This window comes from Cupressus sempervirens, chromosome 5 (assembly GCF_028749045.1).
Source record: "Cupressus sempervirens isolate cs-2001-9-10 chromosome 5, ASM2874904v1, whole genome shotgun sequence".
In the NCBI taxonomy this organism is placed as follows: domain Eukaryota; kingdom Viridiplantae; phylum Streptophyta; class Pinopsida; order Cupressales; family Cupressaceae; genus Cupressus; species Cupressus sempervirens.
In genome coordinates, this window is record NC_143122.1 from 768334767 (window position 1) to 768358476 (window position 23710).

The following is a 23710-nucleotide window of genomic DNA, read 5'->3' on the forward strand; positions in this document are numbered from 1 at the left end:
GTGTAATAGATTCGGGAAAACCATTATTTTCATCTTATAGATAGAACAAAACCATCTTTTATAGCCTCTTTTCTTTAATCTTTTGTTTCAGGCTAAAAGTACTTTAGAAATTGAATATGTTTACCGGCGTGATAAATGTTTGACGGCGTAAGACAGGGGTTGAGATATTTTGGAATGGTGGTCACAATAAAAGTCTTTATCGGCTTTCAAAAACGAAAGGTTCATGTTTACCCCTTATCCTTCCTATGAACCAAACTATCTTACATCCAAATTTATATGACAATGGAGCCACAAATAATTTCTCAACTATTCACCGAAATAACATTTTCTCCAATCTTGTTGAATTGCAGACTGCAAGGCACAATTGAAAGGTACATAAATGCAAAATGCAGTATTTTTTCTTCTGAGATACGCTCTGGTTTTGTTAGTTGTGCCTATAATTGCATTGACTCGCACGTTGATAGGCCCTTTGAGCTAACTCAGTGCAAAGAACTTAATCTTACCGTCTGCAACAAATGATAATGTGAAAGACTGACAATTTTTTTCTCATATGATTATTTGGTCTGTGTTCCCAATTTGTGATTAATATTATGTCAATTTTCATGTTCTCCAATCTTTCGCGACAACTCATGATTCGATCCTCACGGACTCATTATATGTAGTAACGGGTGTTCTTTTTGCGATGCTTTCTATTCTGTAATCCAATTGTTATAAAAAGGTTTACACTTTGTCGGAGGCTTTATAAACTTAGGGTTCACTTCATTGGAGTAATTGGAACGTAGATGGATTGTCAAGGTTGAATTTAATACTATGTTTCGTCTTGGATTGGAACCCGCGAAAATTTGTTGCAGACTTCCAAGTGGGATGCCATATTCCAAATTTGGTGTTTGCTCGGTGGTGACCTATAAATAACCTTTGCCGCCGACCTCTTTTTAATATGTAATGCTAATTTTAGCATTTCGTCAAACGATTCTATCAATGTTGTAATGCCGGAGCCAGTGTATCAAATATTGAATAACATGTAGACAACTGAAAATTGAAATTCAACATGATTACACCACATTGGATACCGAATTTATGTTGAAAAAAATCTCCTGGAGAAGAAAGACTACAGGAAAATGCTGCAGCTCTACTCTCATCAAGTGCTTATAGAGTTAATTCTTTCTCGGAGAATGAGAAGTGTCATTCTTTTGTTCTTCTTCTATTATTCTGTTCTTCTCTAATTTCTTCTAAATCTCATCTACGCTACCGAAAATAATGCCAGTAACTTTGTAGGAGAAATTATTTGTATTCATTGATGAAGGAGGGTAAAAGTTTTGATTGCCTGATGGTCCGAATTCCCTGAATGACTGCCCGTGCATTTTGTAACTCTCCCTGATGATTTCGTAATATGACAGCTTCGAATGTATTGCACAGCGGGAGGGTGGAAACAGGAAGGTTGTATAGACTGACTCTTTCTACTAACTGATGGATGACTTGCTCTTCTGTCATCATCATATGTTCCTCCTCTGGTGCAGCTTAATCAGGTCTCCGATAGATACCTTTGAGCTTCTTTTATCAACTACATTGTGTTGGATGAGTAAGCACCAAGTCTTCATCTACGATAGATGTGTCGTAAAGTCAGATCCATTCCAGATCAGTCATGCGCTTTACCTTAGAAATCCAGGGGTTATGAGATATTAATGTGTGTTGGTAAACACACAGACATACACGGCTTTGTGTTTGTGTGTTACATAGAGATTTGAAATTGGAAGAACATGAAACGGGGGAGTTTTCATGGCCTTCTTTTGAGGGGTGACAGATTAGAAAAAGGTGAAAACAGATTAGAAAAAACATACAACTTAATACATTTTTGCACATGTTGACATTTCCAAACATTTGAAAGCCCATTACTTGTATAAGTTTATAAATTAAGCAATGCAATTATACTTCTATCGCCCATGTCATAAAGTTCTAAAATTCCTGAACATGAACTTCTGGTTTTCATCTATATTTTATAATTACAAACAGTAATATTGAAGAGTCCCATACAGATAAAACATAACGTGACATGATAATGACAGTGATATTAATGATCATATTCGGCAAAATATTAAACTTAATCATAACAAGGTCCTGCTTATTCAACTAATGCCTCATCATTGTCATTTTTTGAGTTTCAACCGCCTAGGTCATCTATTATGATTACGACCAGTCCCAAATGCACTTCCTCATCCTTGTCTATTTGACTACCATTTTTAGGATTAATATCCCATTTTGCAGTAGAGTCTATTGATAACGGTCTTCCTTCACAGAGGTGCAGAGCTTTATGACTTGCAACTAGATTCTTTTATTTGCTAGGCGTGATTAATATTTTGGATAGAGTGAATGAATCTACAAGATCAGTACAGCTTGGCACCAAAGGAATCAATAGTCCCATAAATGAGACAAATGGAAAATATGTATATATTTGGATGCGTAGGTTGTGATAGAAGTTGTTTAATAGATAATTAATAGGCTAGGTGGTTCATGTGAGAAACTCCTCAAATTTAATTGAATCTAGTCAATCTTGTTTTGTAAGTAGTTTGTTTGGGCAGGTACCCTTTTTGTTATACCATCTATGTAATTAATCATGTTATATATCAATACAATTATATTTGACATTTTCACATTTTTAAAAGTATTTCCCTTGTTTTTTTGGATATGCAGGTACAATCCACATTTTAGATCTTTAGGTTAATGTTTTGACCAGAATTGAAGATAAACAACAAAAATCAAAATAATGAACACTAAGGCACAACAATTTATCCTAGGAAAACCCTCCAACTTGAGGGAGAAAAACCCAGCCACAAATATATCACTTTTATTGATGAATAAGCAGAAGTCTGATATATAATTTGCCCAAACACAAGGCTCAAACTAAAGTGATATTCAGAAACACAAGATTTCAATGTGTATCTCATAAGAATTCCTCCTGAAGAATATACAAAATTGCCTTGACCCTTCATTATCCTGTCATTACAAAATGAAGACCCCTTTGTTGTCTTGATCTTTCATTGTCTTGACTCTTCAATTTCTTGTCCCTACAAAGTGAAGACCCTTTGTTGTCTTCATAAAAAGATAGACTATTAAAATATTTCAAATTTAGGAAAGAAAGATAGCTCCCGATGCTATAATTTCAACACTCCCTCTCAGCTAGGGAGATATCTTTCCAGATTCTCATGTCATAAAGTCTCTCAACATGATAGTCACAATGGCTACACCCATTTGTGAGAAAACCAAAGCTTTATCACAAAATCTCTCAACATTGATAGCATTATGAAATAACTCAATATGATGTTCACCCTGGCTGCTCCCGCGTGTGAAATAAACACAAGCTCTCATCACAGATCACTTAACGTGATGTTCTCACGGAGTCTCTCAACATGACATCCTCTATGGCTACTACCATGAGTGGAAAGAGCAATACTTCTGTCTCAGGGGCAAACAAGGGATTTCACCTCAAATTTCTCCGCCTCGGAGAAAAATGCATTACAAGGGTTTTCACCTCCAATTTCTCCCTCTCACAATAGAATGCATTCCAAGGGCATTCACCTCAAATTTATCCTTCTCAAAGCAAAATGCATTACATGGGCTTTCACCTCAAAATTTCTCCATCTTAGAGGAAAATACAGTACGACTGGGATCACTGATGCTGACACTCCCTCTCAGCAATGGCAGCATTCTTACACTGGAATGACAGAGAGCTTCACACAGTTTTGATTATCACAGTAAGTTACACTTGGCTCCAATGTTAGACAAAACAAGGAGCTTTTGAAGCCACACTGCTTCTTGAGCTTGCCATCCTCTGTAAAAGACTTGGCATTCTCCATCTGCCTGCCTTTCAAGCTCCCTTTGAATGACGTCTTCTCATAGACTCTTCTGGGTTGATTGGTGGGCTACCCCTTTCCTTCTAGAGAAAAAAGAAAAGAAAAAATGGCGCCTTAATCCTCAAGATGGATCTCAGTGCGCACACAAATTTGATCAGCTGCACTGCAAAATACATCGTAGGTTTGCATGCATCATGAGTGCAGCTGGCATTAATGCACATACAACCCTCAAGAGGCAGTGCCTTCATTTTCCCACTATACAATAACCCAACAATATCATAAAGGCCTCAGAGTCAACATTTCCCTACGTGGAGCTTATGATTTCATCTGTGTAAATGTCTGCACCTTCCCCAGTTGCTATTGTAGCAAGATACCACAATTTGCCCATACATTGCACATACCCCTGTTGTTCTCCCATCTGAGAACAGTATAATTCACAGGTTCACTGCCGTACATGATAAGCACAACTTGGTCATCATCAAGATGCACCGATGGAAGCTTCAGAGGTACAAAGCTCCTTGTGGTCTCCATGGAATGCTATAGCACTTTGCCTATCCAATTCTAATGACAAGAATGTCATCTGAAGGTAGCTCACAGCGAGTAGATCAATCATTGAACTGCTCAACGCGGTGACTCTCTTGATTCTGCCAAGGTTTCCTTAATAATGTTGGCTCAATAAGTATATAATTATACCACTGTAGTGTCTCTCAGTGTTATACAGGCCTCACTTGTTGGCTGCAAATTGAAATTTCCTGCACTACACCAAGAGAGTATTACAAGGTTTCAAGCATCAGGTTCAGTGTCTTATTTGCAGCTGCCTGAGAGTGATGATGTCTTGCATAATGAATGGTAGAGCTGTTGGCACACACATAAAAGACTATTGTTTATTCAGCCAATAGGGACGAGTGATGGCAATATTATTATTTTCCTTTTCCCAGACATACCACCAACTACAGAATGAATAAAGGTTGTGGTATTCTTTCTCATGGCCAAACTAAAGCATTGACAATTTTAGAGTATCACTGTCCTGGATTAATATGAACATCGCTGTCTCCAGCATGTATATAAGACACTGCAGTCTCCCTGTTGACACAACAGATGGTATGAGTTTGGCTGTGATGAAACTATCTCTGCCTGGTTCCTTCTTCTCCAAACTTCTTAGTTGCCGATTCATGAAATGAATCTGATTCGGGTACACGAATCGGATCCGTGGATTCCAGTAATGATCTGTGGAGGATATATATATATATATACTAAAAACTAAGAGAAATCATTTCATAGTATGAATCTAGTATACTTGATAATTGATCTATTTTCATGATTATAAAGAAAATCAGAACATTCACATTCATGATTTTATGTTTTTGTGCCTTGTATTGCCACGGATTCATGTTGGATCCTCAGGATTTGTGCTTGGATCCTTGAGGATCCGGGTGGATCTGTCAGGATCCTTGGGCCGCGGATCCTAACGGATCCACAGGCAGGATCGCGGACCCTGCCCGGATCCTCACGGATCCACGTGCAAATCCACATCCGGATCGGACACGAATCCTGATCCGGGGTCTGATACGCAAATCCGGTAACTAAGCCAAACTTCTATACCAATGCTATTCTTTATCACAAGAGTATTAATATTAATCATCCGTAATTTGTTAGCCAATTGAAATACTTCTTTCTTGAATATTTTGAAGGTCATTAGTTGGACTGGGCACAACATTGGCATGTGAATTAAAGGTGGAAAATTATATTAATCACCCCATTTTTCCATAGTTTCAGTGTTGTAATATTTTTAGTGGCTTAAGACTTTATTGCCATGCAAATATTTTCTAGAATGGATGCCCATGAGGGATCATTATTTAGACTGGGCGCAATGTTGGCATGCGTCTTTACAATATTTAGTAAAGAGCATGGAATCTTCAAAGAAAACTAGGAAACAAGTTAGGAATAGCTTATAGATACATTTGATAATATGATAATCAACTGCAAGATGCATTTTTTTAAATTTCTATGTGAAAGAAGAATATGGTGTTATGAAGATTTCTTTTGATTAAATAAAGATAAACTTTAGATTCTCTTTCATTTAGGAAATAATCTTGCCCCAAGTGTGAAGCTAGCTATCAATAAAGTGGCAATTACTCAAATTTAATGTTTGCTAAAATAAGATTTTTAAAAATTGTTTTTGATTTTAGCTCTTGCAAAATTGAATTGAAGATGGTGAACTGAGAAACAATCTTTGCATTATAAAACATACACTAATTTAGAATTTAATAGTAAGTTGATCAATCCCCACTACTATTTTTAAGGGACCCATGGACATTGAACTGCATCAAACTGCTGGAAAATAATTCAAATATTTCAATCAAATGGCAATATTGAGTTATTCGCAGTGTTAAAGCACAGTTTTACACAATTGCATATTGAACATCCCAACAACATTAGTAGCCCGTCTCTTTCCCTTGGTATATCTGTCTTCCATTTAAGTCTTGGTGTGCATGGTTTGGGTTGGCAATTGGGTTGTAAATTTTATCGCCATTCCCTTATTTTGTCATCTCCCCCTCTATGAACACAAGATGACTTCAAATGCTTAATTAGCTTCCCATATAATCCCTGTAGCACAAAGGACATAACAAAACTTTAGTGCCCCTTGAATTTTTTTCTTGTCTGTCTATGGTTTTAAATTTTAAAAAAGGTTTTTAAGGATTAAATATATCATTTGCATAAATTTTTAGGAGAGCAGGAGGGAATTTAAATGGGTGGTTTGAACCACAATACCTAAAACATTGCCACCCCCAAAGCAAACCTCAATACCCCTATGGATTGTTTGTTGACTCCAGACATTTTCACCTTCACTGTTCTCACTACTGCTCATTGTTTCTTTTTTAGCATAGCTACAAGTGCAAGCATAAAAAGAAAAAACTAAAAACTCCCAGAAGTGTTTGCAACTTTGAAAGAAACAACTAAAAGTTTAAAAGATTTGTGCAAATGAAGAATGAATGGTAAACTTTGAAAAACATATGATTTAGTTTTGATGCTTTCTTGTTGTCTTCTAACTTTTGTTCTCTTTTCTATTCTTTGGTGTTCTCTTTCTATGTTATCTTCTCACAAAATGCAAAAGGGAACTAGGAGTGTTTTGTTTTTACCTTAATGTCTTTGTTTTACGTTTATGATTTTTGTATAAGGGTGTGGGGAACCTTGTGGGTTCCTAGCATTTTTTGTGTTATAAAAACAATAAAATTTTGTAGTTGGGCTGTAGGTGAAGGCTAGTTGTCCTGAAGACAGCTGAAGGACTTCTCAGCATCCCCTGCTATTTATTCAACTGTTCCTCTCTTTTTAATGCTCTCAATGTTTGTCAAAGTGTGGAGTCTGAGGTTTCAAGTATGCTTAGATCAGAATTGGTCTTGGATCCTGCAACAGTGGATAAGTGTGAAGATGTAACTGTAAGATACTTTTGCTCATCATCTTTGTCACTAAATGTGTTGCAACGCAAAGGCATGGTTTGTGAGTACAAAATATAAGTTTTCTCTTGAAGTGCCTTTGACAATGATGTGAAACTTAAAATTATATTCATGCATAGTTAAAAAAGTGTTAAATTGTAAAAATATGTCATTAAAACCCGACACACTTATTGAACCAAGTACATGAAACGAAAAGATTATGCAAATATGATAAACAATGGGCAATTATCCTAAATAATTTGATATTACTTCTAAATCCAAATATCTTTATTGCTTGATATGGATAGGGTATTATCATGGTGATGACTTGCTGTTCTTTTCTTTTTAAAATACAATTCAAATACCAGTAGTAATTGCCTTAGAACACTAATCCAGTCTAGCTCAAGGGGTTCAATTAAAAACTACCCAAAGTAGCAGCCAACCTCATTGTAAACATAAAATGTTTGTAATATGATGACAGTAAATTTATGGCAGTTATTTATTTCTTTTATTGTTTAATACAACATGCTCAAGAAGAACTATGCAAGTGCTTCAAGGAGTACAAGAAGCTTCTGTAATTGGCACAGACACACACTTCAATTTCATACCCAAATCAATTACCTTGCATTATTGTGATTAATTTCAAGTTTAACTGCTTTGTCCCTGTATTCATATGCTTAGTTTCATAATATCCTCAATTCTACAACTTTAAGTATCTTTGTTGGTGTAAATACGTACTTTAATATTTACACTTAAGTTTACTTAGGTTAATGCATTATTTAATTATTTTGCATTATTTTATTATTTTTATTTATGAGACACTTAGGAGTTTGCACACCTTGTGTTTTGTTATGTTGACAACACAGGAGTACGCAACTCTATTTTAGCACATGGTGTCTACAACACTGTTTTGCGTGTCCCACCCTTGTAGGCTTATCCTCTCATCACTGCACTTACTTCCGTGCTTAATGGAGGATAATCCATATCTGGTAGACATGTGCTTGGTTGTGTGACACTTCATGGTGCTAACTTCTATGCATTATAGAAGCTCTCCTGTAGCCTTTATAATCAGGCACTTCTAGTGTACTTTTGAACCAAGTTATTGAATACATTGTTATTTTGATCATACTCTCTCCATTTTTGGTCTACAGTTGTGCTTGTGTTTGAGTTCTTAGTTCTTGGGTGAATTTTGCCCTTAGGCAAATTCTTACATGGTATCAGAGCTTGGAGACTTTCTCATCGCAAGCCATTCAAGACCTCTTATTTGCTTCATCACCTCAGCCTGAATCCGGAGTGCTGCAGAAATTGGGAGCGTCCAGCACCAGATCTGACCTCTCCATTGCGTCCGGAATGCTGAACCGGTGAAAATCGATTATATGCACGCCTACCTTGGCTCAAAGTCGACCGTGGGGCAAAATTGTTTTGCAAATTGGAACTCGGAGGCCCCGATTTGCGGTATGGGTATGGTCATTTTCGCAGATTTATGAATTTATTTTCGGATTTTTTGCATATTTTCGTCAGTATTTGCGACATCCCCACCCGCAATCCGTACTGCATATTCTGCGCACTGTAGAATTTTCATCGAATCAAATTGCCGGCGTTTATCGCAACAGATGGCAACCCCAACCGATAGTCTCTTCCACGGGTGGCGAAGCCACAGATCCGGCCCGTCTTGGTTTATTAAGTCCCCACCGCTTGTTTTTAAACAACAACGCGATCCTAAATCCCATCGATGTGGGATTAAACCGCAGACTTCTGGCAGCATCACTGACGGAATATTTCGTTAACCTTCGGCATCGGCAAACAAAACCGGCAACCGCTGCTTCTGCTCGCCCCTGACACGCGGTGGAAACTCATTCGCCGACTTGCCCAGTCATCGGTGACTATACCTGCAGTAGTCAGCATCCACGTCTGCACCATACAACCGCGTTATCACCAGACACGTCAGCTTTCGTACTAACACGCAGGAGGACACGTCATTTTTGTCCATACATTCCGTACAAGGTGACGTCATCGGAGGCCAAAGTTTTCGCTGACGTCAGAAAAATATGCTGCTAAAATTGACGCCCGTCTGAACATCATACCAAGGCGTTTTATAACTGCGTTGACGATCGTTTGACCGTCAAATTTCGACTCAGTTTCTCCTCCAGACCCCTCTCCAGATTGCTTTTCAGTTTGGCAGCCTGACTTTGCGAACTTGTAACTTGGACATCTGGACTCCGGTTCAGGTGCAATTTTTTTTGAAATCAGGTAAAATTTCCTGAACTTTTCAGTGGTGGTGTTATTTTCTAGTTTTGGTGCTCAGATTTTGCAGAATTTGCATTTTTTGGCGACTGTACCTACATAATCTTGCATTTTGCAACTTCTAAAGCTCCGTACGGGCACATCTGATCACCTTTTCACGTTCCGTTTTTTTTGAAAGTGCATAATTTTTTGTCTACTTTCCAGATCTGAAGTTAGATTCTAGGGTTGTGTGGACAAATTTTTCACTTTCAAAATTAGGCCTCCTTTGGCATTGTAAGCTTTCATTTTTTTTCAGAATTGTTGTATAACTAAGCTACAGTGCTTGAGTGATAGATTTTAGCCTCATAAGGCAGTTGTAAAAGCCAAATCAAAAAGTCCACTTTGTTCATTTTTGACAAGTGGCTCGTTGTAAACGCACTACTTATAAAGTGCCAAGCATCTCTTTTGGGGGGGTCCTTTGATTGAGTGAAAAGGGGGGGGGTGTGTACAGTGTTCTTGTGTCTCTAATTTGTGCTCTTTCATTTCTGCATCATGGGTTTTAAATGTCCTGCTCTAACTTCACGCAACTATTCTACTTGGAAAGATATTGCATGGAGTAGATTAATGGAAAAAGGATATAGTTTATATGTTTATGGTACAATTATCCAACCTACTGATGCTAAAGAACTCATTGATTGGTAAAGACAAGACCAACAGGCTTTAGGTGTAATCAGAAGTTGTGTACATAGTGATCTTCTCTTCCACATTAAAAATTGTTCAAACTCTAAAGAAGCTTGGGACAAATTTGAACAGTTGTATGGTAAAGTGGATGCAGAAAAGGGATTTTAGATTGAGGATGATCTACTTCTCTTAGATCCTAAAAATTATGACACAATTCAGGATTATCTTATCAAAGTCAATGAGTATAGGGCACTTCTAAACGATTGTGGAAATCCCATGAAGGATGATAGGTTGATACATCACATCCTGAAAAAACTACCTACTGAGTATGCCAACTTTGTTTCAAGTTTTAACACTCACAAGTTGACCATGGGATCTGCTTACCAGAAACCTTCCTTTGATGGATTTGCAGACATGTTGATTGTTGAACAATCTCACTTGGTGGATTTTGGTCTTCTCAAGTCATCTAAGACCAAAGCCTTAGTGGCTAGTGATGGTCAGAAATCTAGTCAAGGGGGAAAAAGCAATAACAAGAAGAAGCAGTGGAAGCAGAAAACACAATTTGAGACACAACATGACTCCTCTCAACAAGGTGGTTCTTCTTCAAACAAGAAAGGAACTAATGAAAAGAAGGACAAACTCTTTTGTGCATACTGCAAAAAGCCAAATCATGACGAGCATCATTGCAAAACAAAAAGAATTGATGAGTTAGAAAATCTACTCAAGAAGAATAAGATTCAAGTGGCAGGTACTTCCAAGGATTCTAATCCTAACTCTTCAAAGGGTAAAGGTCAAGCACTTATGGCCAACACATGTTCTTCTTCGGAATGGATACTTGACTCCAGTGCCTCCTACCACATGGGTTCTTCAAAGCAAGATTTTTCTTCATTGAAGCAGTCACAGGTACCACACATCTTCGTGGGAGATGATGCAAAAATGGAAGTTGAAGGGAAAGGACATGTAGAAATGGAAGATGGAGAATTCAAAGATGTTCTCTATGTTCCAAATCTAAGCTCCAATCTACTATCAGTCTACCAAATCACTCACCTAGGAGATGGTCATAAGGTTGAGTTCCTTCCCGATTCAGTGATGGTGCGCAATCTAAAAGATGATTCATTGGTAGCAGTTGGGGAAGTCAATGATAACAGGAGGCTTTATTCCTTTTCCCACTTTGTGCCTAAGAGTTCTTCTCAAGCCTTGATAACTCAATCCACTTCAAACAACAACCTATGGCATGAGCGGTTTGGTCACCTTGACTTCTGCTCTCTTCAGCAACTTTGCTCACAACACATGGTTAAAGGTCTACCCAATATCAGCTTTTCTAAGGGGGAATGTTCATCTTGTTCAGTGCATATGCATCTCAAGTAGAAGTATGATAAAGGGAAGTCTTCTCGAGCACCAATTGTTCTTCAGTTTGTTCACATGGTATTAGCAGGACCGTTTGCAGTAACTTCAGTTAGCCAAGGCCGCTATATACTCGCATTTGTTGATGACTTTTCCAGATTCACTGGGTCTTCTTTCTTCATCACAAGAATGAAGTAGTTCATAAGCTTCAAGACTTCAAGACTCATGTTGAACACAAGTCAAGGAAAGCCATCAAGGTATTAAGAGTCGACAATGAGAACAGATATATTGATAGAAGACTTAAGAACTTTTGCAGAATTGAGGGGATCGATCTTCAGAACTCTCCAGCATTCAATCCACACAAGACAGATGTTGCAGCTATGAGGATTAGGACTCTCAAGACCATGGCAAGTTGCATGATTAAGGCCAAGTCTCTCGATCCTACACTTGAAGTTGAAGCCATTAGCAGTGCTACTCACATACTTAATAGGTCTCCTCGTCTAGCCTTAGATGGCAAGACTCCTTTGAGGCATGGTGCGGCAGAAAATCGGTTGTGAGTCACCTTAGAGTCTTCGGTTGTCCAGCATGGGCTAACCTTTCTTCCAGGAGTTGCAAGGCACCGTCACCTAGGCCTTGTACCTTTATTGGTTATGAAGACAATGCAAAGGCTTACAGACTTATGGATCCTGAGACACTTGAGATTTTTGTGGAGAAGGATGTTCACTTTGAGGAAAGTTCTTCGAGCTTGTCCTCTACTCCTCTCCACACTTCATACACAGTGGAAACTGATAGTGACACAAGCGATAGTGCTTCACCAGGTTCAGACACGTGGGTTTCTATTGACAATTGCAGTGAGAGGTCACATTAGTCCAGTCCACGAGCTTATATTGCCATAGTGAAAGGTCCATCTCAGCATGGTACATCTCGTCTTCTAGCTCCAGCTTCACTTGACTTGGGAGACAGACTTGAGGACTTACATCTTCTCATTGATGATGATTCTTCTACAGTTGTTGCGAGGGCTCACTCTGACCCTCATGTCCATTCTCTACATGATCAATCTACACAGGTTGGCGTGATTGTGGATCCTTATGAACAGCAATTAGTGGTCTCTTTGTCAGTAGAGGAGACAGATGGTTCAGTGGAACAGGTTCAACACACATCTTTGATAGATCTGCATTCATTCTTTTCAGCACAGTTGGAAGGGGTGAACTTCAGCATCAGTACAGGGATACTTGAGCAGGTTTCCGGGCGAGCACACATCTTCAGGACTGTACCTTGGGCATTGTTTCTTTCTAAGGGGAGGAACACTATTCTGCATTCATGGACCAGCTTCTTCCTTGGAGCAGCTTTCACTTGTTGGCATTCTTCTTTTGGGGGGGGAGCCTCTTCTGTCTCTCTTCCTTCTTTCATTCTCTTTTGTATATACTGGATGTATGTTGTAATGGGGGGGTCTTGATTACTCCATCCATCGATGCATCCTCTTTCATCTCTCTTTTTGGGGGAGGGTTTTTCCCATGAGGTTTCCCCTCTTTCTCCGCTTTATGGGAGATTGCATTTTCGTTATGTACATGGGTACCTTACATGGCCTAGTAGCCGGGACCCATTCTGCATCTTCATCCTAGTTTGTAAGCTTAAGCGCATTCCCCTAACTTACACTTAAGGGGGGGTGTTGGTGTAAATACGTACTTTACTATTTACACTTACTTAAGTTTACTTAGGTTAATGCATTATTTAATTATATTGCATTATTTTATTATTTTTATTTATGAGACAACACAGGAGTATGCACCTCTATTTGAGCACATGGTGTCTACAACACTGTTTTGCGTGTCCCACCCTTGTAGACTTATCCTCACATCACTGCGCTTACTTTCGTGCTTAATGGAGGATAATCCATATCTGGTGGACATGTGCTTGGTTGTATAACACTTCATGGTGCTAACTTCTATGCATTCTAGAAGCTCTCCTGAGGCCTTTATAATCAGGCACTCCTAGTGTACTCTGCATCAAGTTATTGAGTACATTGTTATTCTGATCATACTCTCTCTTTGGTCTATAGTTGTGCTTGTGTTTGAGTTCCTTGGTCTTGGAGAAATTCTGCTCTAATAAAAAGAGAGATAGAGAAAGGATGCATCGATGGATGGAGTAATCAAGACCCCCCCATTACAACATACATCCAATATATACAAAAGAGAATGAAAGAAGGAAGAGAGACAGAAGAGGCTCCCCCCCAAAAGAAGAATGCCAACAAGTGAAAGCTGCTCCGATGAAGAAGCTGGTCCAAGAATGTAGAATGGTGTTCCTCCCCTTAGGAAGAAACAATGGCAAAGGTACACTCCTGAAGATGTGTGCTGGCCCTGAAACTTGCTCAAGTATCCCTGTACTGATGCTGAAGTTCACCCCTTGCAACTGTGCTGAAAAGAATGAATGCAGATCTGTCAAAGATGTCTGTTGAACCTGTTCCACTGAACCATCTGTCTCCTCAACTGACAAAGAGACCTCCACTAATTGATGTTCATAAGGATCCACAATCACGCCAACCTGTGCAGATTGATCATGTAGAGAATGGACATGAGGGTCAGAGTGAGCCCTCGCAACAACTGTAGAAGAATCATCATCAATGAGAAGATGAAAGTCCTCAAGTCTGTCTCCCAAGTCAAGTGAAGCTGGAGCTGGAAGACAAGATGTACCATGCTGTGATGGACCTTTCACTGTGGCAATGTAAGCACGTGGACTAGACTGATGTGAACTCTCACTGCAACTGTCGATACAACCCCACGTGTCTGAACCTGTTGAAGCACTATCAGTGGTGTCACTATCAGTTTCCACTGTGTATGATGTGCGGAGAGGAGTAGAGGACAAGCTGGGAGAACTTTCCTCAAAGTGAACATTCTTCTCCACAAAGATCTCATGTGTCTCCGGATCCATAAGTCTGTAAGCCTTCACATTGTCTTCATAACCGATAAAGGTACAAGGCCTAGGTGTTGGTGCCTTGCAACTCCTGGAGGAAAGGTTTGCCCATGCTGGACAACCGAAGACTCTAAGGTGACTCACAACTGGTTCTTTGCCGCACCATGCCTCAAAAGGAGTCTTGCCATCTAAGGCTGGATGAGGAGACCTGTTAAGTATGTGAGCAGCATTGCTAATGGCTTCAACTTCAAGTGTAGGATCGAGAGACTTGGCCTTTATCATGCAACTTGCCATGGTCTTGAGAGTCCTAATCCTCATTGCTGCAACATCTGTCTTGTGCGGACTAAAGGCTGGTGAGTTCTGAAGATCAATCCCCTCAATTCTGCAAAAGTTCTTAAGTCTCCTGTCAACATATCTGTTCTCATTGTCCCTTCTTAATACTTTGATGGCTTTCCTTGACTTGTGTTCAACATGAGTCTTGAAGTCTTGAAGCTTATGAACTACTTCATTCTTATGATGAAGGAAGAAGACCCAAGTGAATCTTGAAAAGTCATCAACAAATGCGAGTATGTAGCGGCCTTGGCTGACTAAAGTCATTGCAAACGGTCTTGCTAATACCATGTGAACTAGCTGAAGAACAACTGGAGCTCGAGAAGACTTCCCTTTATCATACTTCTCCTTGAGATGCATATCCACTGAACAAGATGAACACTCCCCCTTAGAAAAGCTGATGTTGGGTAGACCTTTGACCATGCGTTTTGAGCAAAGTTGCTAAAGAGAGCGGAAGTCAAGATGACCAAACCACTCATGCCATAGGTTGTTGTTTGAATTAGAGTGAATTAACAAGGCTTGAGAAGAACTCTTAGGCACAAAATGGGAGAAGGAATAAAGCCTCCTGTCATCATTGACTTTCCCCACTGCTACCAATGAATCATCTTTTAAATTGCGCACCATCACTGAATCGGGAAGGAACTCAACCTTATGACCATCTCCAAGGTGAGTGATTTGGTAAACTGAGAGGAGATTAGAGCTTAGATTGGGAACATAGAGAACATCTTTGAATTCCCCATCTTCCATTTCTACATGTTCTTTCCCTTCAACTTCCATTTTGGCATCATCTCCCACGAAGATGTGTGGTACCTTTGAATGCTTCAATGAAGAAAAGTCTTCCCTTGAAGCACCCATGTGGTAGGAGGCACCTGAGTCAAGTATCCATTCCGAAGAAGAACTTGTGTTGGCCATAAATGCTTGAGCTTTACCCTTTGAAGAGTTAGGAGTAGAATCCTTGGAAGTACCTAGCACTTGAATCTTATTCTTCTTGAGTAGATTTTCTAACTCATCGATTCTTTTTGTCTTGCAATGATGTTCATCGTGATTTGGCTTTTTACAGTATGCACAAAAGAGTTTGTCCTTCTTGTCATTACTTCCTTTCTTGTTTGAAGAAGAACCGCCTTGTTGAGAGGAGTCATGTTGTGTCTCAGATTGTGTTTTCTGCTTCCACTGCTTCTTCTTATTGTTGTTTTTTCCCCCTTGACTAGATTTATGATCATCACTAGCTACGAAGGCTTTGGTCTTAGATGACTTGAGAAGGCCAAAATCCACCAAGTGAGATTGTTGAACAATCAACATGTCTGCAAATCCATCAAAGGAAGGCTTCTGGTAAGCAGATCCCATGGTCAACTTGTGAGTATTAAAACTCGAAACAAAGTTGGCATACTCAGTAGGTAGCTTTTTCAGGATGTGATGTATCAACCTATCATCCTTCATGGGATTTCCACAATCTTTGAGAAGTGCCCTATACTCATTGACTTTGATGATATAATCCTGAATTGTGTCATAATTCTTAGGATCCAAGAGAAGTAGATCATCCTCAATTTGAAATCCCTTTTCTTCATCCACTTTACTATACAACTGTTCAAGTTTGTCCCAAGCTTCCTTAGATTCTGAACAATTTTTAATGTGAAAGAGAAGATCCCCATGTACACAACTCCTAATTACACCTAAAGCCTCTCAGTCTTGATTTGTCCAATCAATGAGTTCTTTAGCATCAGTAGGTTTGGTAATTGTACCATCAACATATAAACTATATCCTTTTTCATTAATCTACTCCATACAATATCTTTCCAAGTAGAATAGTTGCGTGAAGTTAGCGGAGGACATTTAAAACCCATGATGCAGAAATGAAAGAGCACAAAATAGAGGCACAAGAACACTGTACACAGCCCCCCTTTCACTCAATCAAAAGACCCCCCCAAAAAAGATGCTGTTGGCACTTTATAAGTAGTGCGTTTACAATGAGCCACTTGTCAAAATGAACAAAGTGGACTTGCTGATTTGGCTTTTACAACTGCCTTATAAGGCTGAAATCTGTCACTTAAGCACTGTAGCTTAGTTTTACAACAATTTTGAAAAAGAATCAAAGCTTTACAATGCCAAAGAAGGCCTAATTCTGAGAGTGAGAAATTGGTCCACACAACCCTAGAATCTGACTTCAGATCTGGAAAGTAGATGAAAAAACATGCACTTTCAAAAAAAATAGAACTTGAAAAAGTGATCAGATGTGCCCGTACGGAGCTTCTGAAGTTGCAAAAGACAGGATTATGTAGGTACGGTCGCCAAAAAACGCAAATTTTGCAAAATTTGTGCACCAAAACTAGAAAACAACACCACCACTGGAAAATTCAGGAAATTCTACCTGATTTCAAAAAAAATTGCACCTGAATCGGAGTCCGGATGTCCGAGATACGAGCTCGCAAAGTCAGGCTGCCAAACTAAAAAGCAATTTGGAGAGGGGTCTGGAGGAGAAACTACGAGTCTAAATTTGACGGTCAAACGGCCGTCAACGCAGTTATAATTTGGCTTTTGATGACGTTCAAACGAGCGTCAATTTTAGGCTCAGGAAATGTTAACGTCAACAAAGTGCAGGCCTGAGATGACGTCAGCTGATGATGTGTCACTGACGTATGGTACGGACAATATGGAATATAGTAGGAAAATGACCACGTGGCAGGTGACTGGGACAGTACGATTGCTGTCGTGGTCTGCGAAATGTATGCTTACGTGGACTGTCAGGGGCTGACTGTTCGAATAGGAGGGCGAATGATGTATCGCCGCGTGGCAAAGGAGGGCAGGGTTTCTGCAGGCGCCGGAAGCCCTTTTTCATTGTCGGAACTCCTTAATTCCGTCGTCGGAGACCTTCTGATTAGTTCCACATTGGTGGGAGTCGTGGATCATCCACGCTTTATATGCGCAAGGCCGTAGACATTTAAAACGACAGTTTGTGGAAACGGAGCCCGCCGGGTGTTGAGCGTTGCCTGCTGGTTATTGTTTCGCCGGCTTTAAATGCAAAGTATGCCCGCGGGTTTAAAGCCCGCAGATCAATTAAATAAAACCTGCGAAAATAGATAAATATTCCACCACAAATATATATTGCCGAGCTGGGGTGTGACTGCCCGGTTTGGCAAAAAAAAATTTCTCTGCTGGTGCCCGTAGGGCAAAAAAGATTTTGCAAATACTGAAGAAAATATGCAAAAAATCCGAAAATAAATTCATAAATCTGCGAAAATGACCATACCCATACCGCAAATCGGGGACTCCGAGTTCCGATTTGTAAAAAAAATTTGCCTCACAGTCGACTTTGAGCCAAGGTAGGTGTGCATATAGTCGATTTTCACCGGTTCAGCATTCCGGACGCAATGGAGAGGTTAGATCTGGTGCTGATGTCATGTCCCCTTTTCAAATAATTAAAAAAATAATAATTTTTTCTAAGGCAGGCAGGCCCAAGAAAGTGAAGTTTCGGAAAAAGGGGGTTAATCTTTGGAAACCGTTGGACTAATAAATGAAAATTATTATTAAAATATGTTTCATTAACCTCTCTTGGACGTGAGTTACAGTTATGCCCTCTTTTAAGGGGTTTTGGAGGCATTTTGGGCTCATTCCAGAACTTAATTTTGCTGATTTCTTTGTTATTCTTCAGAGGCTGCCAAACTTGTGGAGAAGGAGACCCAAGAACGGGAGTTTGCAGGTTTCCAGGGAGACCCAAGAATGGGAGTTTGCAGGTTTCCAGGAAGGCTAAGGACGGGAGTTTGAAGCCATTCCATGTGCATGCTCATACAGAGTTTGCCTTTGTGCTGAACAGTGTAGATTTGTGGGTTTTTGGGTGTGTTTTTTGCATGAGTTTGGTGTTTTCAGTTGAGCATTTCATATCAGTTTTGGTTGCTGCTGTATTTCAGACTTTAAGCTATTAAAATAGAGCTGAATATATGTATTGGGACGTGATTAAACTTCTGAAATAGTTTATTAGTGTTTTTGTGGTGTTTCCGGGCATTTTTGTGTTAATTTCGGGAGCCCGATGAGCATAGTTTTTGTCCTACATTTGTGAGCTGTTGTGTAAAGGTTATATAGATCTGGAAATTTCATTTTGTAGGCTGTTATGCTGCTGAAATTTCTGTAAAAATGTCCATTTTCAGATTTATTAATAATAGGTGAAGCTGTGAAGCTTTTGGCACCATTTTTGGCATACCCAATTTGGGGTTTCTTGAGAAATTTGGAGGATCTTTGTGATATTAGTTGTTTGATCTTAAAGATCTGATTAAAAGTTGGAAATATCATGCAAAATCAGAAAAGGGACATTTCAGTGGTATCAGAGCCATGATCTTGCCAGCCTGAGGGTTTGTAGAAGTTGCAGGTCAGTTTTGACAACTACCCAGATCTTGCATGTCAGTTTTGACAACTACCCAGATTTTGCATGTCATAATTTATGGTTGCATGTTTCTTCTAATCAGCTGCATGTTAAAATTTATGGTTACATTCTACTTCTAATCATTTTCATGTTAGTTCTTGGTGAATTTGGTGGTTGTAGAAGTTTGCATTTCAGTTTTGACAACTACCCATATCTTGCATGTCAGTTTTGTCAACTACCCAGATCTTGCGTGTCATAATTTGGTGGTTGCATGTTGTTTCTAATCAATTGCATGTCAAAATCTATGGTTGCATGCTACTTCTAATCATTTGCATGTTAGTTCTTGGTGAATTTGGTGGTTGTAGAAGTTTGCATGTCAGTTTTGACAACTACCCAGATCTTGCATGTCAGTTTTGACAACTACCCAGATCTTGCATGTCATAATTTGGTGGTTGCATGTTGCTTTTAATCAGTTGCATGTCCAAATCTATGGTTGCATGCTACTTCTAATCATTTTCATGTTAGTTCTTGGTGTTTGAAGAAGTTATATCCTATTGGGGTTACACTCTACTTTATCCAGAATGGACAGGTATAGTACAGAGTCTCAGAGGACACGATCTTGGACAATTGATAACCAGAGTCAAAACAGTAGAAAGGATGGTTATTTAGACATTCGAGACAAACTTATGAAAATAAGCCATGACATGTTTGAACAGTTGGTTGAGCACCACCGTATAATGAATGACATGTTATCTGACCCAGCTAAGGTGGATAAGTTGACTAGATTTCTATTTGGCATATTTTCTCACAGGACAAATGACACAATTCCCAAGAAGTTGCATGAGGAGTTTGAGAAACTAGCTAATAGCCAGGTAGAGGTCTCAGATTCTACTCTGCCACAGGAGGTGGTGGGAAAGGATATTACACAGATTGATAGTAACGGTCAACTTGATACTCAGATTGAGACAATTGTTTACAGGTCGTCAAAGGGTGATGCCACAAGTATTCAGGATGGTATAGTTACAACAGGCAGTGACTACAGTGTAGTGGGTTCAGATGATGATTATGAGGATGTTGTTGTGCAGGATGGTGAGATACCTGGTAGAGATGAGCAGACATTGAGCATTCATGACTTTGCTGAGAAAGAATACCAGGCACAGTTAGATGCTTCATCACATGAGGTTGAGGCTGGTAGTACTTCACATGATTTGTCTAGCCAGCTGAAGGTGAACAAAGATAGTATTGTGACTTCATTATCTCATCATGACAAGTATGTGGAGTTAGTTGGTATTGGTCATATTACTCAGGTGAGGAGTTTGCTTGAGTTACCAGTTGATTCTAGTTTACGGATATGGACTCGAGATTGTTATATTGGTGTTTGGGATTCAGTTGACTGGAGATCTTTATCACTTTTTGGTAGCAGTGTTTGTTTGGGTGCTATCATGGAGTTGATTAGCAAATTACACGGTGTTGTCTTTTCTTGCGCCAATATCTTGTCTGATGTTGGTATTAGTTTTTATACACCGATGTTGGGCTTTGTTCATATATCTAGTCGACCATACTTGCTAGAATGTGTTGATGATATTTCATATTTGGCAGTGTGTATAGATGAGTTCCAGGATCATATTGGCATTGATGACATCCAGGAGGATGCAGTGGGCAGTTTTGAAGACTTAGTTTCCTTGGGTATAGAGGAGTTGGACAGCAATGCTAATGTTTTTGATACTTCGTATGTTAATATGAGCTTTAGATTTGATTCACACGATATGGATGGTAATACTCTAGAGACTAGTAACTTTGAGGATACTCTTTTAGACAATGCATCAGAGGAGGTTTGTAGGAGACAGTCAAGCCAACGCCATCATGTGTCTAATCAGTTGAGAGTTAGTGACCGAGACATTGCTATCACTTGCCAGCATTTTGATGTTGTTCGTCAGTTGTTAGCAGTTTATGGATGGGGTTCTCCTACTAGTGATGAGCAGGAAGGCAGTTATCTTTCCTTGACAGAGATCCACTCTTTATGGGAGGCTATTCGGATTTTGAGACAGAATTATATGCAGTTGCTAGCCGACAGAGATTATCTTATGGAGTGGGGTAGTACAGCATATGATGCATTGTTGGACAAGGAAGATGAGGTGAGTGAGCTTACTGAGCAGCTTGAGGTGACTTCTGAGATTCTTGAGAGTACACAGTTGGCTTTCAAGGAGTCACAGCTTCATTTGGCTAAGGTGACCATGGAGTTAGAGCAACTACAGTCTTTACCTGATTCTATACAATCACAAGCTATGGTGTTTGGTGATCCGAGGATGTCCATGGCCGAGATTGTCAGAGACAGTGGAGATGGGGATGCATCCATCCTTGATACTAACATTGGCATATCAGGTTCATTCCCACTAGAGTCAGGTTCAGTTGATTTGGGTGTTATAGCAGATTGTTGTATGCCTGACATGGTGGTGGCCTCTGGTACTGATGGCACAGAGACTAGAGATGCATCAAAGATCGTGTGTGATGTTGGTGAGTCGACAGTTGGCATGGTTCTTGCTAGTAATACTACTCCCTTGGTGATATCTTTGGAGGTAGTAGTCAGTTCCAACATGGTTAATGATCAATTGCAGTTAGTTTCATCTAGATTACAGTCTGAGCCACTGACTGAGATTGGCGCATTCTATTGGCATTACACTATGAGGTACGCTCATCAATTTACCTTTGATGACCATGTTGATGAGATTATGATACAGAGATGTACTTTGGTTCCTAGTGCTTATCATCAGTTATGGAATAGTTTGATGCCTCGGGATGAGAGTTGTGATGGGCACGACATGGTGATAGGTCCTGCAGTTGATAGCTTGATAATACATGACTTAGAGCAGGAGTTTTGGAGTGATGCTTCAGCAGGTGTTGTTATTGATTCTACTCCTTTGGCTATGACATCTCCTGACTTAGCTAGTGATCAGTCACAGTGGGTTATATCACTTGTTCATGGTGAGTTGTTGACTGAGGTTGGTTTTTTTAATCAACATTATATTGCAGGTCATGTACATCAGTTAGCAAATGATCCTTGTGTTGAGGAGTTGATGGCAGGAAAATTTGGTTTGGGTTCCATTTCTTGTTGTTTATCTTGTGATGGCTTTTCACCATTAGGGGTGCATGGGAGTTATGGTTATGAGACAGTGGCCGATGATCTACAGAGTTGTGTTGACTACAGGAGTTGTACAGTGTGTGGATTCTCCATACTTGGTATAGTTTCATTTGAGAGCATTCACCATTGTTGCAGAGTTGGATTGTACATTCTGTATAGGCCAGTGGGATGCATTGATGGTATTTATGGTGTTGGCAGTTTGATTTGTCCACTTTACTTGGGTTCTAATGTTCTAAGAGTTTGTGTCTCATGGGTTTTTGACTGTGGTAGTGGTGATTTTGGAGTTTGGTTGAGCTATAATTGTCAGTTTGATTATGGATTCATCTTGGTCATATTGCAGAGGATATTGCAGGAGCTTGTGTTAATTGGTAGTAGTATAGTTCATGACTACATTTGGGATTCAGGTGGATTGATTGGTTTATTGTTCAGCCATTGCTTGAGGACAAGCAATGTTTGGGAGGGGAGGACTTGTCATGTCCCCTTTTCAAATAATTAAAAAAATAATAATTTTTGCTAAGGCAGGCAGGCCCAAGAAAGTGAAGTTTCGGAAAAAGGGGGTTAATCTTTGGAAACCGTTGGACTAATAAATGAAAATTATTATTAAAATATGTTTCATTAACCTCTCTTGGACGTGAGTTACAGTTATGCCCTCTTTTAAGGGGTTTTGGAGGCATTTTGGGCTCATTCCAGAACTTGATTTTGCTGATTTCTTTGTTATTCTTCAGAGGCTGCCAAACCTGTGGAGAAGGAGACCCAAGAACGGGAGTTTGCAGGTTTCCAGGGAGACCCAAGAATGGGAGTTTGCAGGTTTCCAGGAAGGCTAAGGACGGGAGTTTGAAGCCATTCCATGTGCATGCTCATACAGAGTTTGCCTTTGTGCTGAACAATGTAGATTTGTGGGTTTTTGGGTGTGTTTTTTGCATGAGTTTGGTGTTTTCAGTTGAGCATTTCATATCAATTTTGGTTGCTGTTGTATTTCAGACTTTAAGCTATTAAAATAGAGCTGAATATATGTATTGGGACGTGATTAAACTTCTGAGATAGTTTATTAGTGTTTTTGTGGTGTTTCCGGGCATTTTTGTGTTAATTTCGGGAGCCCGATGAGCATAGTTTTTGTCCTACATTTGTGAGCTGTTGTGTAAAGGTTATATAGATCTGGAAATTTCATTTTGTAGGCTGTTATGCTGCTGAAATTTCTGTAAAAATGTCCATTTTCAGATTTATTAATAATAGGTGAAGCTGTGAAGCTTTTGGCACCATTTCTGGCATACCCAATTTGGGGTTTCTTGAGAAATTTGGAGGAACTTTGTGATATTAGTTGTTTGATCTTAAAGATCTGATTAAAAGTTGGAAATATCATGCAAAATCAGAAAAGGGACATTTCAGCTGGACACTCCCAATTTCTGTAGCACTCTAGATTTAGGCTGAGGTGATGAAGCAAACAAGAGGT

At 39.5% G+C, this 23710-nt stretch overlaps 1 protein-coding gene across 3 annotated transcripts in view; it reads left to right on the top strand.

The window, feature by feature from the left end:
- The first annotated feature begins 231 nt into the window (after window positions 1-231).
- Window positions 232-23710, top strand: part of LOC149558166 (Tetratricopeptide repeat (TPR)-like superfamily protein) — a 64291-nt gene continuing 40812 nt past the window's right edge. Inside the window, exons 1-2 of one of the 3 annotated variants that reach the window (XM_089832521.1) lie at window positions 232-371; window positions 7102-7285. The gene's annotated coding sequence lies outside the window, so the exon portion shown is untranslated. Of the gene's footprint in view, window positions 372-7090; window positions 7286-23710 lie in introns of all 3 variants that reach the window. The other 2 variants (XM_089832522.1, XM_089832523.1) reach the window with 2 other exon arrangements.